Source organism: Peromyscus maniculatus, chromosome 9 (genome assembly GCF_049852395.1).
Source record: "Peromyscus maniculatus bairdii isolate BWxNUB_F1_BW_parent chromosome 9, HU_Pman_BW_mat_3.1, whole genome shotgun sequence".
Lineage (NCBI taxonomy): Eukaryota > Metazoa > Chordata > Mammalia > Rodentia > Cricetidae > Peromyscus > Peromyscus maniculatus.
Genome location: NC_134860.1, coordinates 69,265,207 through 69,271,206, shown reverse-complemented (window position 1 = coordinate 69,271,206; position 6,000 = coordinate 69,265,207).

Here is a 6,000-nt window from a genome sequence, read left to right as displayed (position 1 = left end):
ATACACCTACACATACATGTGTATACACACACAAAAGAAAAATTAGTAATAATATAACCCATATTGTCCAGCAACATGATGTCACAGTACAGTGCATTGTTCGTGTGTTTGTAGAGACGATGTTAGAAACAAACCCACTGAGCGACTAGTTGTATAAAGGTGGCGTACATCCAATTACATGTGGTATGTGATAGTTGACAATAGGTGACTGCCATTGGTTTGCCTGCTTGGTATAGCTTCATCATTATTTTATAGCATGTTTTTTGTACTCCCTTTGAAAACTTATTGTAAAACAAGGTGTTACGTTATGCCAGCAACCACTTCACACATCTGCTTATGTCCCTTGGCAACATGAAGTGGCTATGTGAGAGGGTTGATACTGTGTGTGTGAACATGCTGTAAGGCTCACTCAGTATCAACCTAATTGCGCACCTCTCAGAACCTTTCGCCACTCTGAAATGACTTACAGTGGTATCAGGATTATTCCTACCACCCTCTTTTAGATGACAAATGGATCCAGCACTAGTGTACACTAGAACACATTGCACCACACTGATCCAGAGCCCCAGAGACTCAGCTGACTTCAGGTTTTCTGATAACTCAGTTCTCACCTCATGTCCACATACTAGTTTCTGCATTTCTAACTCTGCCAAAAAACCACTGTCCTACCTTCCAGTCTATGGCCAGTTATTAAACCCCATCTTTATTCCCTACACTAGAGACTCTGACATGACTAGAAACTCCATTTCTTTAACATTATGACCCTCTTTCTGCCCTTCCTGGTTTTGAATCAAGATCACATCACCCCCAAGGTCTGCATGCCTTAACTAAGTACAGCTGGTACCTGTGGTCATCTACTGCCATATGAACAGCTCCCAGCCTGGAGGATGCTATGCCTAGGGCTGAGCTAGCACCATCCATCTTTGCCTGGTTCTGTGTCACGCAGGTCAACCACTTCCACTCGGTCAAACTACTCAGCTCACTTCTCCCTTACCTGCGTCTTCACCTGTGAACAGCTCAGTCCTGACAACTTACCTGGACACCACCTATGGCTGACGCCACAAATTTCTAGCTCAACCGCTGGGGTGTCCCAAGCACTGGAGTCTAGCACCCCTGCCTGCCTGCGAATCCTTCTCTTCTATTTCATCTGTTCATTTGTGTGGAGATAAAATTCATGTGTGAGGTCCAAAGGCCTTATGAAGGCAACTCAGTGGGTTTATGTCTAATACATGTAGCCATGTCTCAATATGCCAATCAGAATATAAGACATTTGTGTTACCCCAGCAACTGCCCTCAGGCCCCTCTCCAGTCGTTTCCACATTCCATAAGCAAGCACAGTTCTGAGCATCCTCACTGCAGATCTGAACTGATTTTGAACTTCTTAGACTCCTAGGAAAATCATCTTGGGTATCAGCTTCCTTCCCTCAACATGTTGATTCTGGCCTTTGCCACAGCTTTTCTTTGGCTTTAGTACTGTCTTGTCTTCTACTACGTAAGGGAAGAATAGACATCACTCCCATTCCCTCCGGAATCTTAAAACAGCTGGAAGGCTCCCCATTCAATCTTCATTCATTCATTCATTCATCTAACAGGAGCTCACTCTCTGCCCCAGATGTGTTTCCCAGAAGATGTTGCTGATGACACCTGCTGTTGTCCGAGTGTTTAATCAAGACTAGAGTGGCAGTGGATCCAAGAGCGAGGTCTGGAGTCACAGGTTTACATTTAAGTCCCTGTTGTGTCCCTCACCAGCTGTCTAATCACTGAAAAAAAAAAAATTCAACCTGCCTGTGCTTTTGTTCCCTTCCCTGCTAAAGGATTCAATGAGGGTTGAAGAAGCTGATGTTTGTAAAGTGTTTGGGTCGGAGTTTAGTACACAGTAACTGCTGTACACATGTATACCTGCAGTCTGTTAGAACCAACTACGGACCGTGCCCTGAAGCTGCATAAACACTCACTGAGTCAGAGCTCTTGTTTTGTTGTTATTGTGTTGGTCTTCAGAGACAGGGGACAGCCTGAGTACACTGGCAGTTACACCGAGTGTTGAGTGTCATGGGAAGGAAAGCCAACCCTTGAGCCATTGCAGTACATCGAGAAAACTGTCTCTGACCTCAGGTGGCCAACTCAGCACTGAAAATCCCTGGAATGTGCCCCTAGTCCCACGCTAACAGAGACAGTGGGCTACTTGCTCTTCTTATCTGCTAAGTGAGCATAATACCCTATATGCTGTCTTTCTCCTGGACTTTCTGAAAAGGCCAGATGAAATGATGTGTGTGAAAGTGCTACACAGGCAATAGAGACCTTTTTAGTTTTCCAGGGTCTCCTACTCTGTTTTCTGCTGATGTAACACTGAGGCTAGAGATGCTTAAAAGAAAATAGGTTAATTTGGCTCAGAGCTCTATCTGCAGTTGGGTAGCTCTATCCAGTTGGCTTTGTGCATCAGTCATGGTGGAGAAGTAGAAAGTACAAATGGAGCATGCAGGAGGAGCACTTATGCAGAAGAGATGGGAAGCTGGAAAAGTCTCACACTTGTCCCAAGAAAACTAACTGCCTCCTCAGCAAATCAAATCCCCTGGAGAGAGCTAACCTAGTTTCTGCATAAGGCATTAACCCATTCCTAAGGATGGTGCTCCACAACCTAATCATCTCCCACTAGGCTCCTCCATCTTTGAGGATTATAATTATTATTTATATTTAGACCACCATTTGACTATTAGGGCTCACTTCTTATCATTGTGAACATTTATGTAGAGCTTTTAAAAATATGCATTTTAAACATTTATTACTTTTAATTATGTCTATCACATGATGCCTTGGTCTCTAATGGTCCCAGCAAAACCCAGGCCTGAAGGGATTCCCTACACTTAGCCTGTAAACTTCCCACATGGTCCTCAACTGAAGCCAGCAGCAGAGCCCGGAACCACTGCCAGAATCTCGAGGCCTCAGTAGCAATCAGTGCATAGAGGCCTGAGGTGATAGAAGAACACTGATGCAATTATATATTGATTTCAGGGTTTGTGGCTGTCCTGATTGCTTCTTATTGATACAAATATACCAGGCTGCCTATTTGGATAAAGCTGAGTAAGAATTAGGACAGACAGATGAAGAAGTGGAAAGAAGGAGCTTAGAAAGGAGGAGATGGCATTGCAGAAGAAACAGGTCACAGAGCTGGAATCAGCAACATCATGAGGCATCCTCAGCCTGGGGCTCTGCCCACTATGGTAACTCACATAGCTCTGGGGCCTGGTGTGTTCTGTGGCCAAGTTGATACACCTGGAACTTGGGACTTTCAGTTACAGAACTGCCACCATCAGATGGCCTTTCAGTGTGTCTGTAGGGCATTTTCTTGGTTGGTGATAGGCATAGGAAGATCCAGCCACTGTGAGCTGAAAGATACCTAAGCAGGTGGACCTGAACTACCTCAAAAAGGTAGATGGATGTGAGTCTGCTCTGCATGTCTCATAGTCCTTGCATTGAGCTCCTACCCTGGACTCCCTCGATGATGAATTGTAACCAGTAAGCCAAATAAGCTCTTTCATTTCCTGAGTTGCTTTTGGCCAGTATATCCCAGTATCATAGAAGTAAGTAGAATATGGTACTAAAAACATAACAACACAGATATCATCCCTCCAGAGTCACCTCATCCCTTAGAACTCCCAGTTGCAGAAGCCAGTCAATAGAGCATTTACCACACAAGGATCTGATCTCCCAAAACTCAGGTTAAAAAAAAAAAAAAGCCAGGCACAGTGAAAAGTACTTGTAATCCCAGCCCAAGGAAGCAGAGACAGGTAGATCTCTGGGCTCGCTGGCCAGCCAGCTTAATTGGTGAGCTCCAGGCCAAAGAGAGACCCTGCCTCAAAAACAAAATGGGCAGCCCACGAGGAAGGACAGTTGAGGATATCCTCCAGGTTTCACAAGCATGTACACTTTCATGCAGTCACACCTGCACACACATGAAAAATGCATTCACACCCAGAGACCATACTCATGAGGAACTTCTGGAAGCATCTCCTGCCTAAAAAAGCTGCACCTTTCAGGGGCTGGAGAGGAGTGCAGGAGCCATAACAGGATGCCTCTCTCCTGCAGCCATGGTGTGCTGTAAGAGAAGCTGAGGCAGCAAGTCACCTGTAGAGGCCAAAGGACAAATGAGAGCCACCAGACAAAGGGGGCAGAGGTCATGAAGTAAAGCTTTATTGGCCCACAGAAAGTTAGAGCAGAAACACAGGAGGTCTGGACATGGACAGAAGTTGGTGTACTACCAAAGAAAAAGTGCATCTCCTAAGTGGGCCACATGACAGCTTTTCCCAGAGAAAAGAAGACCAGTTATTCTGATCGCAAGATAAATTACTGAGAACCTCAATCATACATGTATGCTAACGGGATAAACCTGTTGACCAGAGCAGAGGCATCACCCATCCCAGAGCCGCTGGGAATCTCCAGTCTGTCCTCCTGAGGGAATGGGAGGGAAAGAGCCAAACAGCAGTTTGCATTTAGGAAAATCATTTGAACATCGTGGCTCAATGAAAGTAGCTTTGGGGGTCCGAGCCCCTGAACTCTGTGTTGGGAGCCACTGACCTAAATGTCTAGACATGCCATCACATGCCGGGACTAAGGACACAAACATGGAATGAACATGGCACCTTGATCCTCACCTTCTACAGGGTGTTACGTACAGCCCACCTCATCTAGTCTGAACTAGCTCCTAGTTTTCCACAACCCACAGTTAGGGAACAAAAAGTACCTTGCCCTACCAGAAAGCCAAAGTGTGTGCACTCATGCACACACTCAAATTGGTTTATAACCCTGAAATCAACACTTGGAGCACTTCTTGAACTTGTGCAGAGTGGCGAAAGGTTTGGGTTGCTGACATGCACACCCCAAGATGGGTGTACTCCAACAAGGTAGCAAATGCTCTGCCTTCTCCCGCAGCTCCCCTATGCAAGCCAGCAGCTCCTTGTCAGGATCTGTGACCCCTCTTGGTGGTACCTCTACTACTCAAACCAGATGCTCCCCAAGTGTTGTCCGCTGCTCCCAAGAGCAAGAAGGCTGCCATGTGACCTGTAAAGAAGATCCAGGCATTAGACAAGTTTGGTTCAAGCAAGATATAAGGTGGCTGCTGGCCGTGACTTCACTGTTCATAAATAAACTACGCATATTAAGCAAGGCTCTTAAAACAGAAACACACACAGAGGAAGGTTACATGTTGACTGGATAATGAAATGCTGCGAGCAGAAGCTAGTGAGAGCCTAACCACATCTTTCCCCCGGGGACCATGACTCAGTATCCACTTATTCCGTGTTCATTGACTTTACTGAGCACGACTGCTGTAAATAGGACAGACAAATAGCAAAGCTGGGCTTCCCTGTCTGGTGCTGAGTCTGTAACTAAAGGAAGGGCCTTGGTCTTTGTAGGCTACCATCCTGAGCAAGAACGTCTACAGCCAGGAGTTTCCAGCCTGGAGCTGGAGATTTGTTATCCTCTGGAGAAATCTGAGGCTCCTCTGCAACAATGATTCTTTCCCTCACAAGGAACAGACCATCAACAGAAACTGTGGGGGGTTAGGGCACCTTTCTCCTCCCAAAATTCACCATATTTGTATTGGGTAAGCCAGCCAGCCCTTTGAAAATCTCTGCAAAAAGAGTGCTTTCCTCTTCGTCCCATGCTTGTGTTTCTGAGTCTTCTTTGGGTTCTGAGGAGCTTGGGAGGGGAGGATGACATAGTGGAGGGGTCACATCGGCAGCACAAGTGACATTGCTGACAGCAGTGATGGAGCTCCAGTGTCTCTGACACTGTGCACAGGAGGCCCGAGGCTAGTGTGTGCTGCTGACAGCAGAACATCCTAAGCCATGGCTCGTACACAGGAGGGCTTTCTGTACAGGATGGCCTCGTCGGAGTCTTCAATTACAATGAACAGATACCAAGCCAGTCACCGGGTATGGTGGCCCGTGTCTATAAATTCCAGTATTTGAGAAGCTGAAGCAGGAGGATTGCCACAAGTAGGAG